At 46.5% G+C, this 21,122-nt stretch overlaps 1 protein-coding gene and 1 long non-coding RNA gene across 4 annotated transcripts in view; one reads left to right on the top strand and one right to left on the bottom strand.

Moving 5' to 3' along the window:
- The window catches only part of LOC138292373 (FAS-associated death domain protein-like), a 141,911-nt gene extending 134,526 nt beyond the window's left edge, over window positions 1-7,385 (bottom strand). For 2 of the 3 annotated variants that reach the window (XM_069230937.1, XM_069230939.1), the window contains exon 1: window positions 7,246-7,385. The gene's annotated coding sequence lies outside the window, so the exon portion shown is untranslated. The remainder of the gene's footprint in view (window positions 1-7,245) is intronic. The other variant, XM_069230938.1, reaches the window with a different exon arrangement.
- LOC138292374 (uncharacterized) overlaps window positions 6,950-21,122 on the top strand; it is a 66,869-nt gene continuing 52,696 nt past the window's right edge. Inside the window, exons 1-2 of the long non-coding RNA XR_011202665.1 lie at window positions 6,950-7,071; window positions 7,175-7,747. This is a non-coding gene — a long non-coding RNA (uncharacterized lncRNA). The remainder of the gene's footprint in view (window positions 7,072-7,174; window positions 7,748-21,122) is intronic.

The raw sequence follows: 21,122 nt of genomic DNA, 5'->3' as shown, positions 1-21,122 counted from the left end.
GGTTGCACTGTTTTACTGTTCTCGTGCTGTATGCCTCACTGTAGGAGGCTGGTTCTCTTTGTAGTGTGCAAAGCCAGGCACACTGTGAAGAGAGTCTGGGCAACCACAAGTTGGTTTACATAGGCAAAAACTAGACTATCTAATGTGTTAATTTTTATGGTAGCTTGGTTGAGTAGTTAGGCCAATCTTGGAGAAGTGTAAAGCATTTGTTGTACTAACAGTTTCAATAACTGAACACACACTCAAAGGAATACCTCCAAACCAATTTACAAAAATACTTCAGATGTTTATAAAATTCTTAAGACCAAGATCATCAAAATCATGTAAGTACCTTTTAAGTTTAGATTTGTTAAAGTTCAGCAAAAATAGTCTTTTTGTGCATAATTATACCCCATAAGAATCAACAGGAGAAAGCTTTAAAAATGCATATAAAATCAGGCAATTCAATTCCCAATGTCTTCTTTTGCAGATAGGTTGAGGTCTTCAAGACGTCCTGTGGGCCAGTCAGAGGAATATGGGCGTTTCCCGGTTTTAGCGAGAAAAAGCAATGCAGAGGTGGACTTCACGGTGAGTCCGGTGGGTCCCCTTGGAGTGTAGAGGTTGCAAGGGGTGGGGTACCCTTAGAGCGCAGCTGGTAGTCCAGTGCGTGGCCCAGGGAGGGGAGGTGCAGAGCAGATAGATGAGCCAAGAGCTGTGCACAAGCAGGAGGTAGGTCACTTTGAGAGTCACTTGCAGGTCAGCAGAGCTACTCTAGTCAGTGGATCTGGTGGGTTCTGAAGTCCCTTGACTGGGGCTTCCTCCTGGTTCTTTTGGAGTCCTGAGTGGACTTCCTTTCCTGGTGTCTGATGTTGAGTGAACAGTACCTGGGGCTATTGTACAGTTCAGCCACTGGATGTCCTAGTGCCATCAAACTTGGCGCACTTGCAGGCTTTGTCCTCACGGTCCGTCAGGTGAAATTTGGTCCAGCTGCTACATACGGTTCCTTGGTCAGTAGCCGGTCAGTGAACTGGACTTCGCTGGTCTTTTTCGTCTTTGTTGCAGGAGAGTGATGCCTTCACTCTGGAGGGAGATCTTTGATGATTTTTAAAAGAGTGGAGGTCCCTGGGGGATTTTTTATAGTCCGTCCGATGTCTGAGCAACCCCTCAGCGCTGATTGTCGAGTCCTGGGTGCAGCAGGCAGGGTTTGGTGTCTTTTTCTTTGTGCAGCAGTCTTTTTCTTTGTGCAAGTTTGCGATGCTTGGGACTTCTTTTTTGCTGGTCTTCTTGTGTCCTTGGAAACTGTTCTGCAGGCCTCGGGGTGCCCACTAAATACTGCATTTAGTGGGCGTTTAGGGGAGTACCTAGTAGTGACCAATGGGTCAGCTATCTTAGGGTGGCTACACCCACTATATGACCACTTCCCTATCCCTGTTAGGCTATTGTCCTACTATGCAAGGTGAAGGAAAATTAAATGGAGGGGTCACCTCGCATGCAACACCTTAGGGGTGGTGCAAGCTGGGGTAGCCACTCCTCCTGTCCTTTGTGCATTTTTACCACTACAATTTTACCACCACTGTTGCTCCCGCCAAAAGTGGGGGTCTGCAACGGGCGGCCATCTGCTGCTAGCAGAAGGGCTGGGGGTCAAGTTTCAAGGGCAGTAAGTCCTTTGAAGCTCATAGGCAGGGCTGTGCACATTCTTGGGGGAGGAGGTGTAACACATCTGCCGAAGAAGGGCTTTGTTCTCTGGACCCAAAGAGCACAGGCTCTCACCCTAGAGTTCCAGAATCCTGTCTGGTGGTAGCAGGCTGGTTATGACCGACCAGCAACCATGCCAGGGTAGTGAGCTTTTGCAGGGGGCATCTCAAAGGTGGCACCTGGGTACATTTTGTAATCTATCCAATACTGGTACCACTTTGGATTTATCATTCTGGGTTGTTTGATACCAAACAACCCAGGGTGCAGAGTGGCCATCATGTAGCTGTGAAGCTTGTACCGACCAGTGTCCAGCACAGGCATGTAAAATGGCTGCTCTTTCACTTACTATGTCCCACGTTTGGCAGGGACACAGTAGGGGCATACTGCTCATGCATCTATGCCCACATATGTAGTATAGTGCACCGTGCCTTAGGGCTGGAAGGCTTGACAAAGGTGTGACTTACCTATATTGCATGCAGTGTGTAGTGGACAAGGCACAGGGGCTGTGGGCCATGTAAGTTTTGCATTTTCGGATTGCACCAGGACACTCAGCCTGCAATGGCAGTGCTGGGTGTGCTTGGATGCATGGTACCCGAGGGTGGCACAGTCTGTACTGCGGCCCTCAGGGGCCTACACTCAGTACCCCATGCCCTGGGTACATAAGTAACATTTACTAGGGACTTACAGTGGCAGCTAAAGGTGTTGCCAAGTGTTGCAATATCTTTGCAATTTTAGGGAACAAACACTGGCACTGGGGAGCTGGTTAGCAGGATCCCAGTGCACTCCAGTCCAAGTTATTTTCAGAAACCAGACAAACAGTGTGCTCTGTGTGTGTGTGGGGGGAGGGAGAGGGGGGGGGGAGTAACTGCAACAAGGGGCCAGTTTCCCACACTCACCAGACCAGCAACCACCTATGAGCCACCCACGCCTTTTGTGGGTCTCCCAGGACCTACAGGTTCCCTCGAGCAACCTCTAACCCACAGCATGCAACTGACTTAATGACATTGGGGTTCTGTTCTCAAACAACTGTCTTCTCACATTTGAAAAGCTTATGGGACAGTTCAAATTTCACCCGGGCCCATTCCTAATACACCGAGCCACACAGCACTCTTCAGTAACTCTGGGCTATAACTGAAGCTGAGCCGGAATCCTACACACTTGTTCAGGCCATATATATCTTGGGCCAAGGTCGCAGACACATCATTTCGTTAACAATATCTCACTTTCTCTCTTGCCGACTCTTCTGTTGTCCTTGTGAGAGTAATGGACGACAGAGGCAGCAGGATATATCATGAGGAGTGGTTGAAGGCTATCATGTTCCCACATTGGTCTTTTGCAAATCTTTCCCCGGCAGCTTTTTGCTGAATATCCACCACCCCGAGTTCCCTGGGGTACCCATCTGACTTTCCCCACATGTTCTGGGCTTGCCATACACTTGGGTCCTACTGGTCACAGATCTTAGAGCTCACTCTACTCTCAAGGCTGGACCCACCCTCCAGGTCTGGACAGCAGTGGCACTTGGTATATACAAAAGGTCCAAAAACAACAGGACTGTCTCCCGTTTTGCAAATCGAACGCTCATCGTTGTGAAGCAATGTATCACATGCCAGTGGAAGGCTAAGTCTCCCCCTTCCTTCATAGAATGGCGCCATATGCTCCTCAAGTGGGCTGATGTTGAGAGCCCAGTGTTCCACAGAGAAGCCAAAGGTTTTCACATACATCCCAGAGTCAGAACCTGGGTGTTGCTCATACAGACTCTTAAGGCCCAAACAGCATGTAGCTATTTATCTTAACAGTACGCTTCCACTCCCATGGTAGTGTCAGGTGAAGCCCTGACTAGCTCCCTCCCTGTATAGTACAACTTCAGTAAGACAATAACCCGCTCCAGCCCCCCTCAACCCTTTATTTAAACTTCACATATATAGGTCCAAACTAACTGCACACTTAGCATCTAATGGAGCCCAATCTCACCAAGTCCCTTTCATCCTCTGCTTTGTTACTCTTTCCCTGTCCCCAATTCTAAGTTGTAATTCACTTCCTTTCATTTCTTTAATACTACTTACTGCATGCTCAGCGATTGTGGCTATTTCAGTACATGCTTCTTGTTATTATTTTTTTTAAGTCAGGTTATTTTCGCACAATGCATAAGTGCCAATATTCAAATGAAAACCAAAACACTTGTGAATATAAAACTCGCCTAGGGAACGTGAACTTCAGATAAGCTATGAACCTCCTGAAATGATGTACTACCACAGTTGTTAAAAATAAAAAATGGCAATAAAGGATGTTTAAAAAAATCAGAGTGCGGCATCTAGAATATATGAACCAGAACAAACTGCTGTGAACCAAGAGGACACCAGTATAGCACAACTAGGAAATCAGGGTGAGAACACCTAAGACCAGAAGCACCAGGACAATGAAGTGCAGGTGGGCCAAAGCCAGGAGAAACAGCACCGGAAGGACTGTTATCAGAAGGTTTGGGGCTAGGAAGACCAGGAGGAAGGCAGCCAGAAAAATCAAGACCAGGAGGACTAGGGTCGAAGGTACTGAGAGTGGAAGACTAAAGCACCACAGCCAGAAGGGCCAAGACAAGGAGAACAAGAACTAGTAGAAGGACAAAGAAAATTAGTTTGACATGTGCCACAGGATCAGGAAGAGGGGACCCCAAGGTTCAGGAAAACAGAAAGGGGGGCCTGAAAATGAAGACTGGAAAGACCAGCGTCAGAGGATCAAGTTGACCTGATTGGTGGAGGGTGGCCAGATGCAGGACTAGAAAGAAACAGACCAGGATCTAATGGATAATTAAGCTCAAAAGAACCAAAACTGAAAAGATTATCAGGCTCAGGACCAAGAAGATCAGATCACTTGGAGCTGTAGGGCCAGGAGCAAGACAGTACCGGTAGGAGGATTAGAAGAGGGACTGAAAGGAATAGGCCAGGAGAATGGTGAGGCAGAACTGGACTGGAGGAGGCAAGTGAGATTCTTGGCCAAATATCTAGAGATATGACCTTAATTAGACATGCCACCGCTCTATAGGATTCTTAGTCATTCTTTTAGACCACCGTGCCATGAAAGTAACCCTCCTTTTTTGGCCCACTTAAAGCACTGCTTAACCCTCTCAGCTATCCTAAAACATAGGCTGTTAATGTCCAATTTATGTAATCCAGAACAGCTTTACCATCACCATTATCCTTGTTGACACAGTTTTTGGGGGCAAAGTTGCCCAAAAATAACACAGAAGCTGGACATCCAATTTATGTGATCCCAGAGTATATTTTTTTCATTTCCAGCACTGACACAGGTACCATCTTCAGTGGACATCTTAGCTTGAGCAATATTTTAGCTGACAGACTTACTGAAGTGCACCAAATCTGGTGTCTGCATGGGAATAGTGCACCAGCACTTTCTTTTTGTATTTTCAGCTTACATGCCTACCGTTGTTGCTGTTCACACTACATACCGTGACCACAGCAAATATGAGGCTTACGGGTGGTGCTGTGACATGTGGCCCACGCCCCAAAGGGGCTCTCATTGTGATTGGCAAAAGTTTTTAGCAAACTAGATCGTTTACAGAAGTGGTAATATTTACTAATTAGCAGTGGAATGCTAATATTTGCACAACAAATGCAAACTCCGTCCTTTTACCACTTCGCTACATAAACTTTGATTTCTTCCAAGAATAATGACCAAAAATCACAAGTTGAAGCTTGGCTTTTGTAAACTTGGTTGGCAAGGGGCCCACTGTCTTAATTGACACCTTCAGCCAGCCCTGGACGTCACGCTCCAGAGTTGCATTTTAGGACTTTTATTTGTTTTAATTGCAACCAGAAGATGAAAATTCCAACATGCAAAGAGGTATTCCCTAAAATGACGAGACTGTCTGTAAGAGTGGGCACAACGTGAGGTCTCTTGGACACTATGTTTTTTTTTTCAATTTTTCAAAGTGGTCTAGTCCACGTATAATACTTCTTCATCCAAATGTGAATCACTGTAAACCCAGTTCACCTATTTTATGGAAGTGCACCATTTCATTGAAATCACAAATGAAAAAATGCATTGACATTGTCACTTGTTTTCAATTTTGAACAGTGTGTATTGATGTTTTTTTTTTTTACCGAGCTTTGCATATATGCAAAACAGGCATAGGTGAAGCAGCAGCAGTATAGCTTTTCTATAACAACAGAATTAGATTGGAAAGTTATTTTAGGTGAGCGTGAGAGAGAGTGTCACTGAGTATACGTGTGTATGAGAATGTTTGTGTGACAATGTGTGTGAGTGTGAGTGAGAGAGTTTATGTGTGTGTCTGAAAATGCTGAAAAGTGTTAAGAGTATATGAGTGTGTCTGAGTTATGTTGAGAGCAGTGCTGCCACTGGCATATTGGAAGTAATTCTTGCCACATAGGGGCACCCATGGCAAAATGCAGGTGCTCACATAGTAGACATAAAATTATGCTATAAGAAAGCTCATATATGACAAAATGCTGGCCCTTGCACACCACAAATTTATTTGACATATGAAAGAACCCATGGTTTATGGGTGGTATCCATAGCAACGTGTCAGCATGAGCACAATTTATATAAAGGTGTACTCGCAGCACAGTAGGGCAGGAACCCAGGACAAAATTCTGGCATACTGGAGGCAATTCCTGACAAATGTGGTACACACGTGACATAAAAAATAATAATAATAATAATTTCACTTGCAATGAGTGGAAGACTTCATTGGTGCACCATGAAAGTTCCAGGGGAGACCCCGCCCCCAGCCAGCGCCAAAACTGCTTGGAAAACGTGGCACGCTCCCTTCACTTCCACGTTGGAATTCGCAACGAATTACCACGAAGAAGCTCAACCACTTTCAAATTCAGTATACACTGGTGAGAAAAAGTGACAAAGAGCAGTGAGACCAATGTATGCCTACTAAGGGGGCAGGAACAGATATCTGGAAAAGAAAATAACAGTGTTGTACAATCTTAAAATGGGTAGAACTGCTTCATTTCACAAGCGACACCTACAGCGTTCTTGCCCTATCTGCAACTTTTACCAGTTTAAACTAATTCGGGCAATGTGACCTAGACCTTATTACATTTGTAAACCTGGATTTCGAGGTTTTTAACTTTGAGCTTTATATACCAACAGCACTGTGAGCCACTGCATAAATCAATTCACGAAAAATACCCCAGGCTACCTCACCAAAGCCAACTTCCCCTACTCAAGCCGACATGTTCGGTTAGCTACCCAGATAAACTACAAACAGAAACCAGTAATAAATGCGACCACGTGAGCGGAAGGGCGCGGCACCTCAGGTGGGATAAGCGACCTCCCCCTTCAGCACACACGAGACGGGAAACTAACACATCAGGACAGATGGCGGGGCTGAGCTGTTCTCTCTAACACCGAGTAATTATGTGCCGTAGTACTGTTACCGCATGCATCCAGGCAACGTCTTAAGCACAACTCATTAAATGCTAACAAGCTCACTTCTCTCTTTTATTCATTTTAGGACTCCTGTTCGATAAAGAGACTCCCGCCTTGTCCGAAATGCATGACCCCTTTGTCGCGCCACCTACTCACCTTCACGTCCTGTCCTCCTCGATTTAGGTGAACCGTGTTTGAAATGTGTGCGCAAGATCGTTCCTCGGAACCTTTTTGAGAATGCTAATAGTTGTGGCGCCACAGTTTCCTCCAAGACTTTCTGCCAGCAGGTTTGCGAGCTTCTCTCTCGTGTCAGCTTCGCCCAGGAGCCCCTGGGGGACGTTTGACTGGGCATAAAACTTAAAAAGGCTAAGCTGATTTTGAGTGAGCTCCTGTAGGATTTCAAGCAGTACCAGTCGGTTCTCCATACCCTCTTTTCTGCAGCATCGGATCTTCCGGTGTCTTTAGAGCGACAGACAAAGGCTTCGCGCTAAAAGTGTGGCGGGTAAACTTGATTTTCACTTTCGATCCCTGTCTTCTCCGCCCTCATACAGAAGGGCGTGGCAGATCTGTATCAATTGTGGCAGGGCAGCCTACTGTACAACAGACTAGACCTGGCCGAATTGTATCCAGATTTGCGGGTCTCTTTCAGACGCCCGAGGTACTCCCGAAGTATATGTTTTTGTGTGTTCCGTGTAATTCTGTTTAAATATGCGTTTGGTGCATACTGCATACAATCCAACGTTTGGAATTAGAAGATGGAGATTTTGAAAAATAAATGGGGGTCATTTACTTTCGCAATTTATGAGAAAGTAGCCTCTTTCTAGCCTTGTTACCCCCACTTTTGTCCTGTTTGTGAGTATATGTCAGGTGTTTTCACTGTCTCACTGGGATCCTGCTAGCCAGGGCCCAGTGCTCATAGTGAAAACCCTATGTTTTCAGTATGTTTGTTATGTGTCACTGGGACCCTGCTAGTCAGGACCCCAGTGCTCATAAGTTTGTGACCTATATGTATGTGTTCCCTGTGTGATGCCTAACTTTCTCACTGAGGCTCTGCTAACCAGAACCTCAGTGGTTATGCTCTCTCTGTACAAATTGTCTAACAGGCTAGTGACCAATTTCACCAATTCACATTGGCATACTGGAACACCCTTATAATTCTCTAGTATATGGTACTGAGGTACCCAGGGTATTGGGGTTCCAGGAGATCCCTATGGGCTGCAGCATTTCTTTTGCCACCCATAGGGAGCTCTGACAATTCTTACACAGGCCTGCCACTGCAGCCTGAGTGAAATAACGTCCACGTTATTTCACAGCCATTTACCACTGCACTTAAGTAACTTATAAGTCACCTATATGTCTAACCTTTACCTGGTAAAGGTTGGGTGCTAAGTTACTTAGTGTGTGGGCACCCTGGCACTAGCCAAGGTGCCCCCACATTGTTCAGGGCAAATTCCCCCGACTTTGTGAGTGCGGGGACACCATTACACGCGTGCACTATACATATGTCACCACATATGTATAGCGTCACAATGGTAACTCCGAGCATGGCCATGTAACATGTCTAAGATCATGCAATTGTCACCCCAATGCCATTCTGGGGAGACAATTCCATAATCCCCCGAGTCTCTAGCACAGACCCGGGTACTGCCAAACTACCTTTCCCGGGGTTTCACTGCAGCTGCCAACCCCTCAGACAGGTTTCTGCCCTCCTGGGGTCCAGCCAGGCTTGGCCCAGGAAGGCAGAACAAAGGACTTCCTCAGAGAGAGGGTGTTACACCCTCTCCCTTTGGAAAAAGGTGTCAGGGCTGGGGAGGAGTAGCCTCCCCCAGCCTCTGGAAATGCTTTGATGGTCACAGATGGTGCCCATCTCTGCATAAGCCAGTCTACACAGGTTCAGGGATCCCCCAGCCCTGCTCTGGCGCGAAACTGGACAAAGGAAAGGGGAGTAACCACTCCCCTGACCTGCACCTCCCCTGGGAGGTGCCCAGAGCTCCTCCAGTGTGCTCCAGACCTCTGCCATCTTGGAAACAGAGGTGCTGCTGGCACACTGGACTGCTCTGAGTAGCCAGGGCCAGCAGGTGACGTCAGAGACTCCTTCTGATAGGCTCTTACCTGTGTTGCTAGCCTATCCTCCTTCCTAAGTAGCCAAACCTCCTTTTCTGGCTATTTAGGGCCTCTGCTTTGGGGAATTCTTTAGATAACGAATGCAAGAGCTCATCAGAGTTCCTCTGCATCTCTCTCTTCACCTTCTGCCAAGGAATCGACCGCTGACTGCTCTGGAAGCCTGCAAAACTGCAACAAAGTAGCAAAGACGACTACTGCGACCTTGTAACGCTGATCCGGCCGCCTTCTCAACTGTTTTCCTGGTGGTGCATGCTGTGGGGGTAGTCTGCCTCCTCTCTGCACTAGAAGCTCCGAAGAAATCTCCCATGGGTCGACAGAATCTTCCCCCTGCAACCACAGGCACCAAAAGACTGCATCACCGGTCCTCTGGGTCCCCTCTCAGCACGACGAGCGTGGTCCCTGGAACTCAGCAACTCTGTCCAAGTGACTCCCACAGGCCAGTGACTCTTCAGTCCAAGTTTGGTGGAGGTAAGTCCTTGCCTCCCCACGCTAGACTGCATTGCTGGGTACCGCATGATTTGAAGCTGCTCCGGCTCCTGTGCACTCTTCCAGGATTTCCTTTGTGCACAGCCAAGCCTGGGTCCCCGACACTCTAACCTGCAGTGCACGACCTCCTGAGTTGTCCTCCGGTGTCGTGGGGCCTTCTTTTGTGACTTCGGGTCAGCTCTGGTTCACTCTTCTTCGTAGTGCCTGTTCCGGCACTTCTGCGGGTGCTGCTTGCTTCTGAGTGGGCTCCTTGTCTTGCTGGGCACCCCCTCTGTCTCCTCACGCAATTGGCGACATCCTGGTCCCTCCTGGGCCACAGCAGCATCCAAAAACCATACCAGCGACCGTTGCAGCTAGCAAGGCTTGTTTGCGGTCTTTCTGCACGGAAACACCTCTGCAAGCTTCTTCACGACGTGGGACATCCATCCTCCATAGGGGAAGTTCCTAGTCCTCTTCGTTCTTGCAGAATCCACAGCTTCTACCATCCGGTGGCAGCTTCTTTGCACCCTCAGCTGGCATTTCTTGGGCATCTGCCCACTCACAACTTGAGTGTGACTCTTGTACTTGGTCCCCTTGTTCCACAGGTACTCTCGTCTGGAAATCCATCGTTGTTGCATTGCTGGTGTTGGTCTTCCTTATAGAATTCCCCTATCACGACTTCTGTGCTCTCTGGGGAACTTAGGTGCACTTTACACCTACTTTTCAGGGTCTTGGGGTGGGCTATTTTTCTAACCCTCACTGTTTTCTTACAGTCCCAGCGACCCTCTACAAGCTCACATAGGTTTGGGGTCCATACGTTATTCGCATTCCACTTTTGGAGTATATGGTTTGTGTTGCCCCTATACCTATGTGCTCTCATTGCAATCTATTGTGACTGTACATTGCTTGCAGTGCTTTCTATTGCTATTACTGCATATTTTTGGTATTGTGTACATATATCTTGTGTATATTTGCTATCCTCATACTGAGGGTACTCACTGAGATACTTTTGGCATATTGTCATAAAAATAAAGTACCTTTATTTTTAGTATATCTGTGTATTGTGTTTTCTTATGATATTGTGCATATGACACCAGTGGTATAGTAGGAGCTTCACACGTCTCTTAGTTCAGCCTAAGCTGCTCTGCTAAGCTACCCTTTTCCATCAGCCTAAGCTGCTAGACACCTCTTCTACACTAATAAGGGATACCTGGACCTGGTGCAGAGTGTAAGTACCCCTTGGTACTCACTACAAACCAGGCCAGCCTCCTACATTGGTTGTGCAGCGGTGGGATAAGTACTTGCAACTACTTACCACTTTGTAATTTTTGTACTTTTCATAAGAGAAAAATATACAAAACAAGTTTAGTGTATGTACACCTAACCAAAACGTTTTGCTTTTCTTCTCTTACTCTATTGCTAAGTGCTGAAAAGTACCTCTAAACTTTCAAAAAGTTTCTTAAAAGTCGAATTTTTTTTCTTTCTGTTACTTAAAAATTTCTGAAACTTTTTCTTTCTTTTTCTGTCCCTTAAACCCTTTTCTATCATGTCTGGTGCAGGTCAAACTCTGGATCTGGCCAGCACAGCTTATGACCACCTTAACTGGAAAGGTGTATGGAGTCTCTGCATTGATAGAGGTTTAGGGGTAGGGAAGAATCCCTCTAGAGAATTGTTAGTTAATATGCTCATAGAAAATAATAAGGCCTTAGCTGGCACATCAGGTGACAGATTAGCTGATGGTTCACACTCTGATTCTGGGGTATCCCCAGCTAAAGTGTTATATGAGAATCTTCCCAACCTGCCCCTTAGCAGGCCACCTAGCATGGCGGGTACTAATGTGAGCTCTCATCACAGTAGGAATATCATTCCTTTAGGCCAGGTTGTTAGAGTGCCATCTGTTAGGGACAGATCTCCCTCTGTTCATTCACACCATTCTTCTGTGTCTAAGCATGCCCAACCCACCCACCCTGATCACCGAGTGTTAGAAAGGGAACTCAATAGATTGAGAGTGGAAGAGTCCAGGCTGAAGCTTAAAAAGCAGCAGCTGGATCTAGACAGGGAAGCATTTGACTTAGAAAAAGAAAGGCAGAGGTTGGGGTTTGGACCCCATAGTGGCAGCAGCAGTATTACAGATAGTAATCCTGTAAAAGAGCAAGATTCTAGGAATCTGCACAAGATAGTTCCCCCTTATAAGGAGGGGGATGACATTAACAACTGGTTTGCTGCACTTGAGAGGGCCTGTGTTGTACAGGGGGTCCCTCAAAGGCAGTGGGCTGCTATCCTATGGCTATCTTTCAGTGGAAAGGGTAGGGATAGGCTCCTTACTGTGAAGGAAAGTGATGCCAATAATTTTCAGTTCTTAAGAATGCACTCCTAGATGGTTATGGCTTAACCACTGAACAGTACAAGATCAAGTTCAGAGAAACCAAAAAGGAGTCTTCACAAGACTGGGTAGACTTTGTTGACCATTCAGTGAAGGCCTTGGAGGGGTGGTTACATGGCAGTAAAGTTTCTGACTATGAAAGCCTGTATAACTTAATCCTGAGAGAGCATATTCTTAATAATTGTGTGTCTGATTTGTTGCACCAGTATCTAGTGGACTCAGATCTGACCTCTTCCCAAGAATTGGGAAAGAAGGCAGACAAATGGGTCAGAACAAGAATGAACAGAAAAGTTCATACAGGTGGTGACAAGGATGGCAAGAAGAAAGATGGTGAGAAATCTCAGGATAAGCATGGGGACAGGGGTAAAACCAAAGATCCTTCTTCAAATCCTAAACACTCTTCAGGGGATGGGGATAAAACTAATTCTTCCTCTTCTTCTCAACCCACACACATTAAAAAGCCTTGGTGCTTTGTGTGTAAAAAACAGAGGCCATAGGCCAGGGGATAAGTCCTGTCCAGGTAAACCCCCTGAGCCTACCACCACTAATACATCAAGCTCTAGTGCCCCTAGCAGTAGTGGTACTAGTGGTGGGACTGCTGGCAACAGTCAAGTTGAGGGTGTAGTTGGGTTCACTTATGGGTCCATCATAGAAACTGGGGTAGTCAGTCCCAAGACAGTTTCTGTCACACCTAGTGGCATTGGCCTTGCCACACTGGCTGCTTGTCCCCTTACAATGGATAAGTACAGGCAGACAGTTTCAATAAATGGTGTAAACAGTATAAGATTATTGATGTCCATAACTCCACTAAGTTTCTTCCCTTAGCTATAGTTCAGCTTAGTTGGGGTGGAGTTACTGGCCCTAAGCAGGTGGTAGTGTCACCTAGCTTACCTGTAGACTGTCTCTTAGGTTATGACCTAGAGGCCTCAGGTTGGGCTGATGTAGAGTTTTATACCCATGCAGCCATGCTGGGTATCCCTGAGGAATTGTTCCCTCTCATTTCTACTGAAATGAAAAAGCAAAGGAGAGAAGGCCTGAAAACTCAGGATCCCTCTCCAAAAACAGGTAAAAAGGGTATCACAGTATCCCCTAACCACCATGCCATTCAGGATACCATTCCTGTGGTGGGAGAAACCTCTCCTGGGGTGGCACCTGTTCCAAGGGATTCATCAGCTGGCATAGTTGTACTCCCTGAGGTGGAAGTACCTCTCTGTGGGATAACTAACATTGGTGAGAAAAAGAGCACCATTTTAGTTAACATGGAGCATCCCTCCAACCCTCCCAGAGAAACTTTAGTGCAGAAACTCTGCACTGCCTCACAACACTTAAGACATCATCCCTGCCCTAGTGTGGAGCTCATAGGACAGCATCCCTGCCCTGCTCCAACTAAAGAGAAACAGCATCCCTGTTCTCTCTTCCAGCCATATGGACAAAGGTTTTGCCCAGCTATGGCTTTACTGAGACAGCATCCCTGTCTGGCATTCTCATCACTAGAAATAGGTTCGGTCACGGTTTCGGGCGGGTCTGATCAGGACTCTGGTTGGGACACCCCTTGAGGTCACCGAATAGCCTAAAGAGGTAGTGTACTGGGGAAGAAGAGCAGCTAAAGGCATACACGGAAAGTACAGCTATGGATAGGCACAGGAAAGTAAAAGCAGAGCAACCCTTGTGTGAACAGGAAACAGATTACTAATGGACAAACAGCTGGGGTTGTACACAGAGTAAGGCGCAGAACCTCCCACAGTGACAGGGAACGTCAATGCCTCTGTGCAGTTTGCTCTTACAGATAGTCACCCTGCCAGCCCCATAGAAAGGAGGCAGCAGAAGTGATTCTGTCTCTGGACCCTAGAGCACAGACAAGGAAAGTACTTACTTACACAAGACACGCTCTTGTGGGTCCAGCTGGAAACACAGTGGCGATTCCTGAGAAAACAGCAATAGCACACTGCCACTGTTAGGCACGAAAGACAACGTATAACACTGGACAAGGATGGGGGCTGGAATTGCCTCCTGGAAACCAGGAGCCAACCCCAGAACAAAGGAGGACACATACACTGGCGAAGACTGATAGAACACTTACCAGACACAAACAAGCAAGAAGAAACAGAAACAGAAGGGAACAAACTAAGAGGCAGAGGCAAGAACTAGGAACAGGCTCAGGCTGAAGCAAAGGCGGGACTAGGACTTGAAAACAGGGTGCAAACGTCTGGCTGGGACAAACAGAGACAGGACTGGGAAACTGAGAGCAGGCTCTGGCTGGAATAGGCAAGGACAGGGCTGGAATACAGGGAGTAGGAAATGAGCAGTAAACAGGACTGGGAAACAGAGAGAAGGTTCAGGCTGAAACAAGGCAGGAGCAGGGCAGAGAAACAGGGAGCAGGATCAAACTGGAACAGAACAGGAACAAAACTGGAACACCATCCGACAAAGAGTCTGTAACACAAAGGAATCGAACTCCAATGCACAACGGGGAGCTTGAGGAAATGGCTGCTTATAAGCAGTTCCAAGCTGGGCTGCACAGGAGAGGTCACAGGTGTGTGTAGTTTCAGACACTTGCAAATCCTGGAGGAGAGGATCCGGTGAAAAGGAGCAACTGGACTTTTCCCATTGAAAACAATGGGAAACTGAATCCGGGCTTTCCTGACTACCAGGCTGTGCATTATGGGATTTGCAGTCCCATGAGGCAAATGTAGTACTACACAAGTGTACCATGGTGAAAAGAGAAACAAACAGGAGTCAGCAAGGGACTCTAGATAAGTGTTTAAGGTGATTCCCAGGCTTCCGACAGTCCCCGTACAGCACCCCCTAGAGATGGGACGACCGAGTCGTAACAGGTTCAGTGGATAATTCCCACTGCTCTAAACTAAAACTTACTGATAGAAACTCTGAAAATACATCTTCACATTGTTGCTTAGCTAAAAAACTTCAAACAGGGTAGTTTACATCCCCACAGGGAAGTAACCATATAGTGGATGATAAAGGGAGTAACCAGCCTATTGTAGAGCTACTCTCTACTTATCACCACTTAGACAATAAAGTCTCAACTGGCCAAGGTTAGCCTTATTGTCCTTCGTTTGGGGGGGGGGGGGGTTGTGTGAGAAAGTAGCCTCTTTCTAGCCTTGTTACCCCCACTTTTGGCCTGTTTGTGAGTATATGTCAGGTGTTTTCACTGTCTCACTGGGATCCTGCTAGCCAGGGCCCAGTGCTCATAGTGAAAACGCTATGTTTTCAGTTTGTTTGTTATGTGTCACTGGGACCCTGCTAGTCAGGACCCCAGTGCTCATACGTTTGTGACCTATATGTATGTGTTCCCTGTGTGATGCCTAACTGTCTCACTGAGGCTCTGCTAATCAGAACCTCAGTGGTTATGCTCTCTCTGTACAAATTGTCACTAACAGGCTAGTGACCAATTTCACCAATTCACATTGGCATACTGGAACACCCTTATAATTCCCTAGTATATGGTGTACCCAGGGTATTGGGGTTCCAGGAGATCCCTATGGGCTGCAGCATTTCTTTTGCCACCCATAGGGAGCTCTGACAATTCTTACACAGGCCTGCCACTGCAGCCTGAGTGAAATAACGTCCACGTTATTTCACAGCCATTTACCACTGCACTTAAGTAACTTATAAGTCACCTATATGTCTAACCTTTACCTGGTAAAGGTTGGGTGCTAAGTTACTTAGTGTGTGGGCACCCTGGCACTAGCCAAGGTGCCCCCACATTGTTCAGGGCAAATTCCCCCGACTTTGTGAGTGCGGGGACACCATTACACGCGTGCACTATACATATGTCACCACATATGTATAGCGTCACAATGGTAACTCCGAGCATGGCCATGTAACATGTCTAAGATCATGCAATTGTCACCCCAATGCCATTCTGGGGAGACAATTCCATAATCCCCCGAGTCTCTAGCACAGACCCGGGTACTGCCAAACTACCTTTCCCGGGGTTTCACTGCAGCTGCCAACCCCTCAGACAGGTTTCTGCCCTCCTGGGGTCCAGCCAGGCTTGGCCCAGGAAGGCAGAACAAAGGACTTCCTCAGAGAGAGGGTGTTACACCCTCTCCCTTTGGAAAAAGGTGTCAGGGCTGGGGAGGAGTAGCCTCCCCCAGCCTCTGGAAATGCTTTGATGGGCACAGATGGTGCCCATCTCTGCATAAGCCAGTCTACACCGGTTCAGGGATCCCCCAGCCCTGCTCTGGCGCGAAACTGGACAAAGGAAAGGGGAGTAACCACTCCCCTGACCTGCACCTCCCCTGGGAGGTGCCCAGAGCTCCTCCAGTGTGCTCCAGACCTCTGCCATCTTGGAAACAGAGGTGCTGCTGGCACACTGGACTGCTCTGAGTGGGCAGGGCCAGCAGGTGACGTCAGAGACTCCTTCTGATAGGCTCTTACCTGTGTTGCTAGCCTATCCTCCTTCCTAAGTAGCCAAACCTCCTTTTCTGGCTATTTAGGGTCTCTGCTTTGGGGAATTCTTTAGATAACGAATGCAAGAGCTCATCAGAGTTCCTCTGCATCTCTCTCTTCACCTTCTGCCAAGGAATCGACCGCTGACTGCACTGGAAGCCTGCAAAACTGCAACAAAGTAGCAAAGACGACTACTGCGACCTTGTAACGCTGATCCGGCCGCCTTCTCGACTGTTTTCCTGGTGGTGCATCCTGTGGGGGTAGTCTGCCTCCTCTCTGCACTAGAAGCTCCGAAGAAATCTCCCGTGGGTCGACGGAATCTTCCCCCTGCAACCGCAGGCACCAAAAGACTGCATCACCGGTCCTCTGGGTCCCCTCTCAGCACGACGAGCGTGGTCCCTGGAACTCAGCAACTCTGTCCAAGTGACTCCCACAGTCCAGTGACTCTTCAGTCCAAGTTTGGTGGAGGTAAGTCCTTGCCTCCCCACGCTAGACTGCATTGCTGGGTACCGCGTGATTTGCAGCTGCTCCGGCTCCTGTGCACTCTTCCAGGATTTCCTTTGTGCACAGCCAAGCCTGGGTCCCCGACACTCTAACCTGCAGTGCACGACCTCCTGAGTTGTCCTCCGGCGTCGTGGGGCCTTCTTTTGTGACTTCGGGTCAGCTCCGGTTCACTCTTCTTCGTAGTGCCTGTTCCGGCACTTCTGCGGGTGCTGCTTGCTTCTAAGTGGGCTCCTTGTCTTGCTGGGCGCCCCCTCTGTCTCCTCACGCAATTGGCGACATCCTGGTCCCTCCTGGGCCACAGCAGCATCCAAAAACCCTAACCGCGACCCTTGCAGCTAGCAAGGCTTGTTTGCGGTCTTTCTGCACGGAAACACCTCTGCAAGCTTCTTCACGACGTGGGACATCCATCCTCCAAAGGGGAAGTTCCTAGTCCTCTTCGTTCTTGCAGAATCCACAGCTTCTACCATCCGGTGGCAGCTTCTTTGCACCCTCAGCTGGCATTTCTTGGGCATCTGCCCACTCACGACTTGAGTGTGACTCTTGTACTTGGTCCCCTTGTTCCACAGGTACTCTCGTCTGGAAATCCATCGTTGTTGCATTGCTGGTGTTGGTCTTCCTTGCAGAATTCCCCTATCACGACTTCTGTGCTCTCTGGGGAACTTAGGTGCACTTTACACCTACTTTTCAGGGTCTTGGGGTGGGCTATTTTTCTAACCATCACTGTTTTCTTAGAGTCCCAGCGACCCTCTACAAGCTCACATAGGTTTGGGGTCCATACGTTATTCGCATTCCACTTTTGGAGTATATGGTTTGTGTTGCCCCTATACCTATGTGCTCTCATTGCAATCTATTGTGACTGTACATTGCTTGCATTGCTTTCTATTGCTATTACTGCATATTTTTGGTATTGTGTACATATATCTTGTGTATATTTGCTATCCTCATACTGAGGGTACTCACTGAGATACTTTTGGCATATTGTCATAAAAATAAAGTACCTTTATTTTTAGTATATCTGTGTATTGTGTTTTCTTATGATATTGTGCATATGACACCAGTGGTATAGTAGGAGCTTCACACGTCTCCTAGTCCAGCCTAAGCTGCTCTGCTAAGCTACCCTTTTCTATCAGCCTAAGCTGCTAGACACCTCTTCTACACTAATAAGGGATACCTGGACCTGGTGCAGAGTCTAAGTACCCCTTGGTACTCACTACAAACCAGGCCAGCCTCCTACACATTTGACTTGCTTTGAAGTGGAGGGCATTTTAGACACCAAAATTAACCTGGAATCTCAGTTTTAAATGTTTTGTGAGTCTCCGACTTGAATCTGGTGTGTTGCAATGGAGTAATACAACCTGAACCCTGGTTCCCCAGTCCCACGGGCGGCAGTTCTGACTAACACCACATCCTGGCTAGAGGGAGGCTCGCAGAAGTCACATGAAAGCTCGCTCCTTATGGGCTCGAGGCTCCAATAGGACCTCAAGCTGACCCAGCCTTGAGACTAGCTCGAGCTTTCAGTGGCTCATCCCTCAAGTCAAAAGAAACATAGACTGTGTACACTAAATGGCAATAGTCAGACTAGGCGGTAAGCCAAGATAGTAGGTATCACTGATACAAGAAAGTGACATTTTTGTCAAATTACTGTTCCTTTTTTTTTTTTTCCTTCTTAATGAGGCTTTTATTGACGTTCAGCAGGATGGAATAGGTAGCATTGCTGCTTTCCAAACTGCTAAAAAGGTATTGTCATAAGCTACGACTAAGAGCTTGTTTCTTTGATAAACCATAATGAAAACAACCAGCGGTCAATATCCAGACCCAGAAAACCTGTAATATAACTCCCACTTCCACACATACAATTGTGCTGCGTCCCAGTAACTGATTGGATATAAGTTCAAAACAAATGATCTATGTAAGTCAATGGTGCATCAATCAGCAAACTCAGAGCTTTCCTTACACCTCCCTGACCAAAAAAAAGGGGCCCGGCAGGCACATCACATCATCCGCAGAGGTGGCTATTCCGCGTGGCTCCTTTAAATTAGATAATAGGGCGGACTAGGCTTTCAAGTAGTCCTCCAGCTCATCATCCCTACAGACATGCTTCATTTGCACTTCCTCTGCAGTCACCCACTAGGAAACATCTCGGAGCCAGGCTATATATGTCAGGTGATATGGGCTGAAACATTTAATTGTTATACACTGTTTTGTCAACACAAATCAAGGGTCTGTAATTTTATACAATATCTACTTGTCCATGGACAGGCTGCTTTACAAATCTTTTTACTTGTCCTGTAAAAAACCCACTTGTCCCTTTGTGCCAAATAGTGCTGCGATAAATGAAGGCAGCAACCTTATTATATAAGAGTTCTGATAATGTCTTTCTGATTATGCCAGAATTCGTCTTATGCTAGAATTTAAATCCTAATATAGGAGGGTTTGAATTCTAGTAATTCCCGCATTTTGCCACATTTCCACAGATCTACATACTGGGGTTGGAGTTAGCGTTAAGCAATAGCTCCAGGGTTGGAATGCACTTTGGAGTCAGTGCAAATCTATTAATTTGCATGTTTTAGGAGTTTTTACCATCTCTTCTCTAATCTTTTCCCATGCTGAGAATGGTAGGGAGGTTGGAAATTTACTCCTGTCAAGGGCAGATATAAACATTCTTCCATGATGGGGGGGAAAAAAGTAGTTGGATGGAAAGTGAACTTGTAAACGCTTAACAGACTTTCGCATTAAGCAAATCTACACATGGGTATTTCTGCATCCTAAAATGCAGTTCACAAATATTTTCTAGGAGTACAATTTACTGGCCTACTTCTGTAAATTGTTGTGAATTCATGAAAGCTCAAATCTGCACTAAAGCAAGGGTGTAGTTTGGGACTATTTAAGATTTGGGCCTCTAATTAGTATTCAGTTAACCAAGACCTTTTGTTTTTATTACAATTCTGTCTTTCTCTTTTTCTGTCTATAAACTGGCTTCACTGTAAGTGACAGCATATGCTCTTTCACAAGGAGCATATCAGCATACAAAGTAGTTTTTGTTTAGTGCCAGAGGCTGCTGTGACAGTGTGCTTTTTGAGACCAAAAAATAGTATTACTTTTTGCCAATGTTTGTTATACGGACCTAACAGCTCCAACAACATTAATGTTTTAAAAAACCATGTCAAAACTAGACACGCATTGACAAAAACAAAAGCCTCATCACTAATGCCAGACCTATTGGTTTTGCCAATGATTGTTTATTTTCATGTTTCCCATAATCTTGTTGAACCTGGTTGCACTGATTTTTTCCATTGTTTTTTGAAAATACTGGCATGCATCAACACGTTATGGTGGATGATGCTTCGAAAAATGGTACCTTAAATTTCACAGTAGTTTAGCACAATGTTTTTATCCTAGTTGCATTTTTTGTAAACTTTTAATCGGAAAGCAACGACTCGTCAATCTTACCTTCAAGCTTCTGCAAATATTTGCATCTAATCAGAGAGCATTCTGGAAGCATTATAAATAGCCTCAATTGTTACATTTTGCAAATGTGTGTACACATTTTTATACTGGGACACTGTCAGCAGTGCAGTCCTAGCTTACAACATTTTCTTAGAGCGATCACCCTAGTAACAAAGGCTTTGCATTAGTGAGCCATAAATACAAGAGCAAAAAGCATTAACATGTGTACACAAATATTACCTGAGCTTCAGACAATGCCCTTCATTGATCCATAATGTGGTAGTGTAAACTGACAGCCGAAGGGTTTGTGCTGCAGGGGGTTGTGTTCACTTGTCCCAAGGACAAAATAAACATGAAAGCGTGTTGTCCTTGACCCCAAACTATATGTCCTGCTAGTTGGGCTATAGGAATTCCACACCCTTGACAAATGCCAAGAAGGGCAAACTTCCTACTGATTTTATTGTTTTTATTGGCCGGAAAAGAGAGCAGGCCTTAAAGCATCTGTCTTATCTCCAGTGGCACTTTATAGGTTTTGCAATATTTATTGCCAGTAAGGGGACAGGAATGGGCAAGCCTGTACCATGTGTATAAACTGTGCTGTCTGGTCCCCTCAGCATACGCACAACTAGCCGATCGAGTGGTGTATATGGCGTGTAGAGTTTTGAGAGTGAGGTTTGACTGGTGTACATAATTGTAT

The sequence above is a fragment of the Pleurodeles waltl genome, chromosome 4_2 (genome assembly GCF_031143425.1).
Source record: "Pleurodeles waltl isolate 20211129_DDA chromosome 4_2, aPleWal1.hap1.20221129, whole genome shotgun sequence".
Classification (NCBI taxonomy): Eukaryota; Metazoa; Chordata; class Amphibia; order Caudata; family Salamandridae; genus Pleurodeles; species Pleurodeles waltl.
The sequence above is the reverse complement of the archived record's forward strand: the minus strand, read 5'-3'. Positions and strand labels throughout refer to the sequence as shown.